Source organism: Heptranchias perlo, unplaced genomic scaffold (genome assembly GCF_035084215.1).
Source record: "Heptranchias perlo isolate sHepPer1 unplaced genomic scaffold, sHepPer1.hap1 HAP1_SCAFFOLD_94, whole genome shotgun sequence".
Taxonomy (NCBI): domain Eukaryota; kingdom Metazoa; phylum Chordata; class Chondrichthyes; order Hexanchiformes; family Hexanchidae; genus Heptranchias; species Heptranchias perlo.
In genome coordinates, this window is record NW_027139981.1 from 2,043,443 (window position 1) to 2,055,479 (window position 12,037).

Consider the following 12,037-nt stretch of genomic DNA (forward strand, 5'->3'; position numbering starts at 1 on the left):
GGAGGTGGACAAGGAGCAGGAGTAGGAGAAGGAGGTGGAGGAGGAGAAGAAGGTGGAGAAGGTGCAAGAGGAGGAGAGGGAACAGGAGGTGCAGAAGAAGCAACAGGTGGAGTAGGAGCAGGAGGCGGAAAAGGACCAGGAGGGGGAGTGGTAGAAGGAGTTGGAGAAGAAACAGGAGCAGGAGCAGGGGGAGGAGGAGAAGAAGGAGCAGGAGGTGGAGAAGGAGCAGGAGGTGTAGAAGGAGCAGGAGGAGGAGAAGGAGCAGGAGTGGAGGAGGAGCAGGAGAAGAAGCAGGAGCAGGAGGAGGAGTAGGAGCAGCAGGAGGAGAAGGAGCAGGAGGTGGAGAAGGTGCAAGATGAGGAGAAGGAGCAGGAGGTGGAGGAGGAGCAGGACAAGGAGATGCAGCAGGAGGTGGAGATGGAGCAGGAGGTGGAGAAGGAGCAGGAGGTGGAGAAGGAGCAGGAGGGAGACAAGGAGTAGTAGGAAGACAAAGAGCAGGAAGGTGGAGAAGGAGCTGGAGCATGAGAAGAAGGAGCAGGATGTGGTGAATGAGCAGGAGTGGGGAAGGAGCAGGAGGTGGAGAAGGAGCAGGAGGGCAGGAAGTAGCAGGAGGGGGAGAAGGAGCAGGAGGTGGAAAAGGAGCAGGAGGTGGGCAAGGAGCAGGAGGTGTACAAGGAGCAGGAGGTGGACAAGGAACAGGAGGAGGAGAAGGAGGTGGAGGAGGAGAAGGAGGTGGAGAAGGAGCAGGAGGAGGAGAAGGAACAGGAGGTGGAGAAGGACCAGGAGGGCGATTAGGCGAAGGAGTTGGAGAAGAAGCAGGAGGAGGAGGAGCAGGAGGAGAAGAAGGAGCGGGAGGTGGAGAAGGACCAGGAGGTGGAGAAGGAGCAGGAGGCGGAGCAGGAGCAGGAAGAGGAGGAGGAGTAGGATCAGGGGGTTGAGATGGGGCAGGAGGTGTAGAAGGCGCAAGATGAGGAGAAGGAGCAGGAGGTGGAGAAGGAGCAGGAAGTGGCGAAGGAGTAGGAGGTGGAAAAGGAGCAGGAGGGAGACAAGGAGCGGGAGGGCGAGAAGAAGCTGGAGGGCGAGAAGGAGCAGGAGGGCGAGAAGGAGCAGGAGGACGAGAAGGAGCAGCAGGGCGAGAAGGAGCACTAGGTGGACAAGGAGCAGGAGGTGGATAAGGAGCAGGAGGTGGACAAGGAACAGGATGTAGACACGGAGCAGGAGGTGGACAACGAGCAGGAGGTGGTCAAGGAGCAGTTGGTGAACAAGGAACAGGAGGTGGACAATGAGCAGGAGGTGGACAATCAGCAGGAGGAGGAGAAGGAGGTGGAGAATGAAGGAGTTGGAGAAGGTGCAGGAGGAGGAGAAGGAGCAGGAGGGCAGGAAGTAGCAGGAGCGTGAGAAGGAGCAGGAGGTGGACAAGGAGCAGGAGGTGGGCAAGGAGCAGGAGGTGTACAAGGAGCAGGAGGTGGACAAGGAACAGGAGGAGGTGAAGGAGGTGGAGGAGGAGAAGGAGGTGGAGAAGGAGCAGGAGGCGGAGAAGGAGCAGGAAGAGGAGAATTAGTAGGAACAGGAGGTTGAGATGGAGCAGGAGGTGTAGAAGGCGCAAGATGAGGAGTAGGAGCAGGAGGTGGAGAAGGAGCAGGAGGTGGAGAAGGAGCAGGATGTGGAGATGGAGCTGGAGGAGGATAAGGAGCAGGCGGAGGAGAAGGAACAGGACGTGGAGAAGGCGCAAAATGAGGAGAAGGAGCAGGAGGTGGAGAAGGAGCAGGAGGTGGAGAAGGAGCAGGAGGTGGAGAAGGAGCAGGAGGAGGAGAAGGAGGTGGAGGAGGAGAAGGAGGTGGAGAAGGAGCAGGAGGAGGAGAAGGAACTGGAGGTGGAGAAGGAATAGGAGGTGAAGAAGGAGTAGGAGGTGGAGAAGGAGCAGGAGGGTGAAAAGGAGCGGGAGGGCGAGAAGAAGCAGGAGAGAGAGAAGGAGCACTTGGTGGACAAGGAGCAGGAGGTGGACAAGGAGCAGGAGGTGGACAAGGAACAGGATGTAGACACGGAGCAGGAGGTGGACAAGGAGCAGGAGGAGGAGAAGTAGGAGGAGGAGGTGAAGGAGGAACAAGAGGTGGTGAATGAGCAGGAGAGGAGAAGGAGCAGAAGGTGGAGAAGGAACAGGAGAAGGAGGTGGAGAAGTTGCAGCAGGAGCAGATGAAGCAGCAGGAGGAGCAGTAGCACAGGAGGAGACGGAGCATAAGTGGAGAAGGAGCAGGAGGTGGAGAATGATGAGGAGGTGGAGAAGGAGCAGGGGTGGAGAACAAGGAGGAGGAGGAGATTGAGTAAGAGGAGGAGGGTGATCTGGAGGATCAGAAGGAGCAGGAGGAGGAGGAGGAGAATGAGCAGGTGGAGGTTGAGCAGCAGGTTGGGAAGGGGCAGGAGGTGGAGAAGGAGCAGGAGGAGGAGTTTGAGCAGGAGGGGGAGAATGAGCAAGAGGGGGAGAAGGAGCATGAGTGGGAGAAGGAGCAGTACGGGGAGAAGGTGCCAGAGGTGGAGAAGGTGCAGGAGGGGGAGGAAGAGGAGAAGGAGCAGGAGCTGGAGGAGGCGAAGGTGCAGGAGGTGGCGATGGAGCAGGAGTGGAGAAGGAGCAGGAGAAGAAGAAGGAGCAGGAGGAAGAGTACGAGCAGGAGGAGGAGAAGGAGCAGGAGGTGGAGAAGGCGCAAGATGAGGACAAGGAGCAGGAGGTGGAGAAGGAGCAGGAGAAGGAGAAGGAGCAGTTGGTGGAGAAGGAGCAAGAGGAGGAGACGGAGCAGACGGTGGAGATGGAGCAGAAGTGGAGAAGGAGAAGGAGAAGATGAAGGAGCAGGAGGAGGAGTGGGAGCAGGAGGAGTAGAAGGAGCAGGAGGTGGACAAGGAGCAGGAGGAGGACAAGGAGCAGGAGGAGGAGAAGGAGGAGGAGGAGGAGAAGGAACAGGAGGTGGAGAAGAAGCAATAGGTCGAGAAGGAGCAGGAGGCAGAGAAGGACCAGGAGGGGGAGTAGAAGGAGTTGGAGAAGAAGCAGGAGGAGGAGCAGGAGCAGGAGGAGATGAAGGATCAGGAGGAGGAGAAGGTGCAGGAGGAGGAGAAGTGGAAGGAGGTGCAGATGGAGCAGGAGTGGCGAAGGAGCAGGAGAAGAAAAAGGAGCAAGAGGAGGAGTTGAAGCACGAGGAGGAGAAGATGTAGGAGGTGGAGAATGCACAAGATGAGGAGAAGGAGCAGGAGGTGGAGAAGAAGCAGGAGGGAGACAAGGAGCAGGAGGGAGTCAAGCAGCAGGAGGTGGAGAAGGAGCAGGAATAGGAGAAGGAGGAGAAGAAGGAGCAGGAGGTGGTGAATGAGCAGGAGTGGAGAAGGAGCAGGAAGGCGAGAAGGAGCAGGAAGTCGAGAAGCAGCAGGTGGGCGAGATGGAGCAGGAGGGCGAGAAGGCGTAGGAGTGGACAAGGAGCAGGAGGTGGACAAGCAGCAGGAGGGGGAGCAGGAGGTGGACAAGCAGCAGGAGGAGGAGCAGGAGGTGGAGAAGGAGCAGTAGGTGGAAAAAGAGCAGGAGGTGGAGAAGGATCAGAGGGAGACAAGGAGCATGAGGTGGAGAAGGAGCAGGTGGAGGAGGATGTGAAGAACTAGCAGCAGGAGCAGAAGAAGCAGCAGGAGAAGTAGCAGCAGGAGGAGACGGAGCAGAAGCGGGAGAAGGAGCAGAAGCGGGAGTAGGAGCAGGAGCAGGAGAAGGAGCATTAAGTGCAGAAGGAGCAGGAGGAGGAGGTTGAGCAAAAGTGGAGAAGGAGCAGGAGGTGGAGAATGATAAGGAGGTGGAGAAGGAGCAGGGGTGGAGAACAAGGAGGAGGAGGAGATTGGGCATGAGGAGGAGGGTGAGCTGGAGGAGCTGAAGGAGCAGGAGGAGGAGGAGGAGCAGTAGGTGGAGATGGAGCAGGAGTGGAGAAGGAGCAGAAGGTGGAGATGGAGCAGGAGGAGGAGAAGGAGCAGGAGGAGGAGAAGGAGCAGGAGGAGGAGAAGGAGCAGGAGGAGGAGAAGGAGCAGGAGGAGGAGAAGGAGCAGAAGTTGGAGATGGAGCAGGAGTGGAGAAGGAGCAGAAGGTGGAGATGGAGCAGGAGGAGGAGAAGGAGCAGGAGGTGGAGAAGGAGAAGGAGGGAGACAAGCAGCAGGAGGTGGAGAAGGAGCAGGAGGAGGAGAAGGAGGAGAAGAAGGAGCAGGAGGTGGTGAATGAGCAGGAGTGGAGAAGGAGCCGGAGGTGCAGAAGGAGCAGGAGAGCGAGAAGGAGCAGGAGGTCGAGAAGCAGCAGGAGGGCGTGATGGAGCAGGAGGGCGAGAAGGCGCAGGAGTGGACAAGGAGCAGGAGGTGGACAAGCAGCAGGAGGAGGAGCAGGAGGTGGACAAGCAGCAGGAGGAGGAGCAGGAGGTGGAGAAGGAGCAGGAGGTGGAAAAGGAGCAGGAGGTGGAGAAGGATCATAGGGAGACAAGGAGCATGAGGTGGAGAAGGAGCAGGTGGAGGACGAGGTGAAGAAGTAGCAGCAGGAGCAGAAGAAGCAGCAGGAGGAGAAGTAGCAGCAGGAGGAGATGGAGCAGAAGCGGCAGAAGGAGCAGAAGCGGGAGCAGGAGCAGGAGCGGAAGAAGGAGCATTAAGTGTAGAAGGAGCAAGAGGAGGAGGTTGAGCAAAAGTGGAGAAGGAGCAGGAGGTGGAGAATGATAAGGAGATGGAGAAGGAGCAGGGGTGGAGAACAAGGAGGAGGAGGAGATTGGGCATGAGGAGGAGTGTGAGCTGGAGGAGCTGAAGGAGCAGGAGGAGGAGGAGGAGAACGAGCAGGAGGTGTTGAATGAGCAGGAGTGGAGAAGGAGCAGGAGGTGGATATGGAGCAGGAGGGCAGGAAGGAGCAGGAGGTTTTGAATGAGCAGGAGTGGAGAAGGAGCAGTAGGTGGATATGGAGCAGGAGGGAAGGAACGAGCAGGAGTTGGACAAGGAGCAGGAGGTGGACAAGGAGCAGGAGGTGATCAAGGAGCAGGAGGTGGACAAGGAGCAGGAGGTAGACAAGGAGCAGGGGGTGGACAAGGAGCAGGAGCTGGAGAAGGAGGTGGAGGAGGAGAAGGATGTGTAGAAGGAGAAGGAGGAGGAGAAGGAAAAGGAGATGGAGAAGAATCAAGAGGTGGAGAAGGAGCATGAGGCGGAGAAGGACCAGGAGGGGGAGTAGGAGGTGGAGAAGAAACAATAGGTGGAGAAGGACCAGGAGGAGGAAAATGAGCAGGAGGAGGAGAAGGAGCAGGAGTGGAGAAGGAGCAGGAGAAGAAGAAGGAACAGGAGGAGGCGAAGGAGCAGGAGGAGGAGAAGGAGCAGGAGGTGGAGATGGCGCAAGATGAGGCGATGGAGCAGGAGGTGGAGAAGGAGGTGGAGGTCGAGAAGGAGCAGGAGGTGAAGAAGGTGCAGGAGGGAGAAAAGGAGCAGGAGGAAGACAAGAAGGAGGAGGTGGAGAAGGAGGAGGAGAAGGAGGAGAAGGAGGAGCAGGAGGTGGAGAATGAGCAGAAATGGAGAAGGAGCAGGAGGTGGACAAGGAGCAGGAGGGCAGGATGGAGCACGAGGGCGTGAAGGAGCTGGAGGACGAGAAGGAGCAGGGAGGCGAGAAGGAGCACTATGTGGACAAGGAGCAGGAGGTGCACAACGAGCAGGAGGTGGGCAAGGATCAGGAGATGGACACAGAGCAGGAGGTGGACAATGAGAAGGAGGTGGGGATGGAGCAGGAGATGGAGAAGGAGCAGGAGGTGGAGATGGAGCAGGAGGTGGAGAAGGAGCAGGAGGTGGAGAAGGAGCAGAAGGGAGACAAGGAGCAGGAGGGAGTCAAAGAGCAGGAGGTGGAAAAGGAGCAGGAGGTGGACAAGGAACAGGAGGAGGAGAAGGAGGTGGAGGACGAGAAGGAGGTGGAGAAGGAGCAGGAGGAGCAGAAGGAACAGGAGGTGGAGAAGAAGCAACAGGTGGAGAACGAGCAGGAGGCGGAGAAGGAACAGGAGGGCGCGTCAGAGCAGGAGGGCGACAAGGAGCAGTAGGGCGAGAAGGAGCTGGAGGACGAGATGGAGCAGGAGTGCGAGAAGGAGCAGGAGTGCGAGAAGGAGCACGAGGTGGACAAGGAGCAGGAGGTGTACAATGAGCAGGACGTGGACAAGGAGCAGGAGGAGGAGAAGGAGATGGAGGTGGACACGGAGCAGGAGGTGGAGAATGAGCAGGATGTGGACATGGAGCCGGATGTGGACAAGGAGCAGGAGGTAGACAAGGAGAAGAAGGTGGACAAGGAGCAGGAGGAGGAGAAGGAGCAGGAGGTGGACATGGTGCAAGATGTGGAGAAGGAGCAGGAGGTGGAGAAGGAGCAGGAGGTGGAGAAGGAGCAGGAGGTGGAGAAGGAGCAGGAGGGAGACAAGGAGCAGGAGGTGGAGAAGGAGCAGGAGGAAGAGTACGAGCAGGAGGAGGAGAAGGAGCAGGAGGTGGAGAAGGCGCAAGATGAGGACAAGGAGCAGGAGGTGGAGAAGGAGCAGGAGAAGGAGAAGGAGCAGTTGGTGGAGAAGGAGCAAGAGGAGGAGACGGAGCAGACGGTGGAGATGGAGCAGAAGTGGAGAAGGAGAAGGAGAAGATGAAGGAGCAGGAGGAGGAGTGGGAGCAGGAGGAGGAGAAGGAGCAGGAGGAGGAGAAGGAGCAGGAGGAGGACAAGGAGCAGGAGGAGGAGAAGGAGGAGGAGGAGGAGAAGGAGGTGGAGGAGGAGGAGGAGGTTGAGAAGGAGCAGGAGGAGGAGAAGGAACAGGAGGTGGAGAAGAAGCAATAGGTCGAGAAGGAGCAGGAGGCAGAGAAGGACCAGGAGGGGGAGTAGAAGGAGTTGGAGAAGAAGCAGGAGGAGGAGCAGGAGCAGGAGGAGATGAAGGATCAGGAGGAGGAGAAGGTGCAGGAGGAGGAGAAGTGGAAGGAGGTGCAGATGGAGCAGGAGTGGCGAAGGAGCAGGAGAAGAAAAAGGAGCAAGAGGAGGAGTTGAAGCACGAGGAGGAGAAGAAGTAGGAGGTGGAGAATGCGCAAGATGAGGAGAAGGAGCAGGAGGTGGAGAAGGAGCAGGAGGGAGACAAGGAGCAGGAGGGAGTCAAGCAGCAGGAGGTGGAGAAGGAGCAGGAGGAGGAGAAGGAGGAGAAGAAGGAGCAGGAGGTGGTGAATGAGCAGGAGTGGAGAAGGAGCAGGAGATGGAAAAGGAGCAGGAAGGCGAGAAGGAGCAGGAAGTCGAGAAGCAGCAGGTGGGCGAGATGGAGCAGGAGGGCGAGAAGCCGCAGGAGTGGACAAGGAGCAGGAGGTGGACAAGCAGCAGGAGGGGGAGCAGGAGGTGGACAAGCAGCAGGAGGAGGAGCAGGAGGTGGAGAAGGAGTAGGAGGTGGAAAAAGAGCAGGAGGTGGAGAAGGATCAGAGGGAGACAAGGAGCATGAGGTGGAGAAGGAGCAGGTGGAGGAGGATGTGAAGAACTAGCAGCAGGAGCAGAAGAACCAGCAGGAGAATTAGCAGCAGGAGGAGACGGAGCAGAAGCGGGAGAAGGAGCAGAAGCGGGAGTAGGAGCAGGAGCAGGAGAAGGAGCATTAAGTGCAGAAGGAGCAGGAGGAGGAGGTTGAGCAAAAGTGGAGAAGGAGCAGGAGGTGGAGAATGATAATGAGGTGGAGAAGGAGCAGGGGTGGAGAACAAGGAGGAGGAGGAGATTGGGCATGAGGAGGAGGGTGAGCTGGAGGAGCTGAAGGAGCAGAAGGTGGAGATGGAGCAGGAGGAGGAGAAGGAGCAGGAGGAGGAGAAGGAGCAGGAGGAGGAGAAGGAGCAGAAGTTGGAGATGGAGCAGGAGTGCAGAAGGAGCAGGAGAAGAAAAAGGAGCAGGAGAAGAAAAAGGAGCAGGAGGTGGAGAAGGAGAAGGAGGGAGACAAGGAGCAGGAGGGAGACAAGCAGCAGGAGGTGGAGAAGGAGCAGGAGGAGGAGAAGGAGGAGAAGAATGAGCAGGAGGTGGTGAATGAGCAGGAGTGGAGAAGGAGCCGGAGTTGCAGAAGGAGCAGGAGGGCGAGAAGGAGCAGGAGGTCGAGAAGCAGCAGGAGGGCGTGATGGAGCAGGAGGGCGAGAAGGCGCAGGAGTGGACAAGGAGCAGGAGGTGGACAAGCAGCAGGAGGAGGAGCAGGAGGTGGACAAGCAGCAGGAGGAGGAGCAGGAGGTGGAGAAGGAGCAGGAGGTGGAAAAGGAGCAGGAGGTGGAGAAGGATCAGAGGGAGACAAGGAGCATGAGGTGGAGAAGGAGCAGGTGGAGGAGGAGGTGAAGAAGTAGCAGCAGGAGCAGAAGAAGCAGCAGGAGGAGAAGTAGCAGCAGGAGGAGATGGAGCAGAAGCGGCAGAAGGAGCAGAAGCGGGAGCAGGAGCAGAAGCGGAAGAAGGAGCATTAAGTGTAGAAGGAGCAAGAGGTGGAGGTTGAGCAAAGGTGGAGAAGGAGCAGGAGGTGGAGAATGAGCAGGAGTGGAGACGGAGCAGTAGGTGGATATGGAGCAGGAGGGAAGGAAGGAGCAGGAGTTGGACAAGGAGCAGGAGGTGGACAAGGAGCAGGAGGTGATCAAGGAGCAGGAGGTGGACAAGGAGCAGGAGGTAGACAAGGAGCAGGGGGTGGACAAGGAGCAGGAGGTGGAGAAGGAGGTGGAGGAGGAGAAGGATGTGTAGAAGGAGCAGAAGGAGGAGAAGGAAAAGGAGATGGAGAAGAATCAAGAGGTGGAGAAGGAGCATGAGGCGGAGAAGGACCAGGAGGGGGAGTAGGAGAATTAGTTGGAGAAGAAGCACGAGGAGGAGCAGGAGCAGGAAGAGAAGAAGGAGCAGGAGGTGGAGAAGGAGCAGGAGGTGGAGATGGAGCAGGATGAGGAGAAGGAGCAGGGGGAGGAGAAGGAGCAGGAGGAGGAGAAGGAGCAGGAGGTGGAGATGGAGCAGGAGGTCGGGAAGGAGATAGAGGATAAGAGGGAGGTGGAGAAGGAGCAGGAGGAGAAGGAAGAGGAGATGGAGAAGAATCAATCGGTGGAGAAGGAGCAGGAGGCTGAGAAGGACCAGGAGGGGGAGTAGGAGAATTAGTTGGAGAGGAAGCATGAGGAGGAGCAGGAGCAGGAGGAGAAGAAGGAGGTGGAGAAGGCGCAAGATGAGGAGAAGGAGCAGGAGGTGGAGAAGGTGCAGGAGAAGTAAAGGAGCAGAAGGTGGTGAATGAGCAACAGGTGGAGAAGGAGCAGGAGGCGGAGTTGGACCAGGAGGGCGAGTGGGAGAAGGAGTTGGAGATGAAGCAGGAGGAGGAGGAGGAGCAGGAGGGGGAGAAGGAGCAGGAGGGGGAGCAGGAGCAGTAGGGGAAGAAGGAGACGGAGTTGGAGAAGGAGCAGGAGGTGGAGAAGGAGCAGGAGGGGGAGGAGGAGGAGAAGGAGCAGGAGCTGTAGATGGAGCAGGAATTGAGAAGGAGCAGGAGGAGAAGAAGGAGCCGGCGGAGAAGATGGAGCATGAGAAGGAGTGGGAGTAGGAGAAGGAGAAGGAGCAGGATATGTAGAAGGATTACGAGGAGGAGAAGGAGGTGGAGGAGGAGAAGGAGGTGGAGAAGAAGCAATAGGTGGAGAAGGACCAGGAGGAGGAAAATGAGCAGGAGGAGGAGAAGGAGCAGGAGTGGAGAAGGAGCAGGAGAAGAAGAAGGAACAGGAGGAGGAGAAGGAGCAGGAGGAGGAGAAGGAGCAGGAGGTGGAGATGGCGCAAGATGAGGAGATGGAGCAGGAGGTGGAGAAGGAGGAGGAGGTCGAGAAGGAGCAGGAGGTGGAGAAGGTGCAGGAGGGAGAAAAGGAGCAGGAGGAAGACAAGAAGGAGGAGGTGGAGAAGGAGCAGGAGGAGGAGAAGGAGGAGAAGGAGGAGCAGGAGGTGGAGAATGAGCAGAAATGGAGAAGGAGCAGGAGGTGGACAAGGAGCAGGAGGGCAGGGTGGAGCAGGAGGGCGTGAAGGAGCTGGAGGACGAGAAGGAGCAGGAAGGCGAGAAGGAGCACTATGTGGACAAGGAGCAGGAGGTGCACAACGAGCAGGAGGTGGGCAAGGATCAGGAGATGGACACAGAGCAGGAGGTGGACAATGAGAAGGAGGTGGGGATGGAGCAGGAGATGGAGAAGGAGCAGGAGGTGGAGATGGAGCAGGAGGTGGAGAAGGAACAGGAGGTGGAGAAGGAGCAGAAGGGAGACAAGGAGCAGGAGGGAGTCAAAGAGCAGGAGGTGGAATAGGAGCAGGAGGTGGACAAGGAACAGGAGGAGGAGAAGGAGGTGGAGGACGAGAAGGAGGTGTAGAAGGAGCAGGAGGAGGAGAAGGAACAGGAGGTGGAGAAGAAGCAACAGGTGGAGAACGAGCAGGAGGCGGAGAAGGAACAGGAGGGCGCGTCAGAGCAGGAGGGCGAGAAGGAGCAGTAGGGCGAGAAGGAGCTGGAGGACGAGATGGAGCAGGAGTGCGAGAAGGAGCACGAGGTGGACAAGGAGCAGGAGGTGTACAATGAGCAGGACGTGGACAAGGAGCAGGAGGAGGAGAAGGAGATGGAGGTGGACACGGAGCAGGAGGTGGACAATGAGCAGGATGTGGACATGGAGCCGGATGTGGACAAGGAGCAGGAGGTAGACAAGGAGAAGAAGGTGGACAAGGAGCAGGAGGAGGAGAAGGACGTGGAGAAGGATCAGGAGGAGGAGAAGGAACAGGAGGTGGAGAAGAATCAGGAGGAGGAGATGGAGCAGGAGGAGGAGAAGGAGCAGGAGGGGGAGAGGGAGCAGGAGAAGAAGAAGTAGCAGGAGGAGGAGAAGGAGGTGGAGGAGGAGAAGGAGGTGGCGAAGGAGCAGGAGGAAGAGAAGGAACAGGAGGTGGAAAAGAAGCAATAGGTGGAGAAGAAGCAGGAGTCGGAGAAGGACCAGCAGGGGGAGTAGGAGAAGGAGTTGGAGAAGAAGCTGGAGGGCGAGGATGAGAAGGAGGAGGAGGATGAGAAGGAGCAGGATGAGGAGAAGGAGCAGGAGGAGGAGACGGAGCAGGATGTGGAGATGGAGCAGGAGTGGAGAACGAGCATGAGAAGAAGGAGGAGCAGGAGGAGGAGTAGGAGCAGGAGGTGGAGAAGGAGCAGGAGGTGGAGATGGCGCAAGATGAGGCGATGGAGCAGGAGGTGGAGAAGGAGGAGGAGGTCGAGAAGGAGCAGGAGGTGGAGAAGGTGCAGGAGGGAGAAAAGGAGCAGGAGGAAGACAAGAAGGAGGAGGTGGAGAAGGAGCAGGAGGAGGAGAAGGAGGAGAAGGAGGAGCAGGAGGTGGAGAATGAGCAGAAATGGAGAAGGAGCAGGAGGTGGACAAGGAGCAGGAGGGCAGGATGGAGCAGGAGGGCGTGAAGGAGCTGGAGGACGAGAAGGAGCAGGAAGGCGAGAAGGAGCACTATGTGGACAAGGAGCAGGAGGTGCACAACGAGCAGGAGGTGGGCAAGGATCAGGAGATGGACACAGAGCAGGAGGTGGACAATGAGAAGGAGGTGGGGATGGAGCAGAAGATGGAGAAGGAGCAGGAGGTGAAGATGGAGCAGGAGGTGGAGAAGGAGCAGGAGGTGGAGAAGGAGCAGAAGGGAGACAAGGAGCAGGAGGGAGTCAAAGAGCAGGAGGTGGAATAGGAGCAGGAGGTGGACAAGGAACAGGAGGAGGAGAAGGAGGTGGAGGACGAGAAGGAGGTGGAGAAGGAGCAGGAGGAGGAGAAGGAACAGGAGGTGGAGAAGAAGCAACAGGTGGAGAACGAGCAGGAGGCGGAGAAGGAACAGGAGGGCGCGTCAGAGCAGGAGGGCAAGAAGGAGCAGTAGGGCGAGAAGGAGCTGGAGGACGAGATGGAGCAGGAGTGCGAGAAGGAGCACGAGGTGGACAAGGAGCAGGAGGTGTACAATGAGCAGGACGTGGACAAGGAGCAGGAGGAGGAGAAGGAGATGGAGGTGGACACGGAGCAGGAGGTGGACAATGAGCAGGATGTGGACATG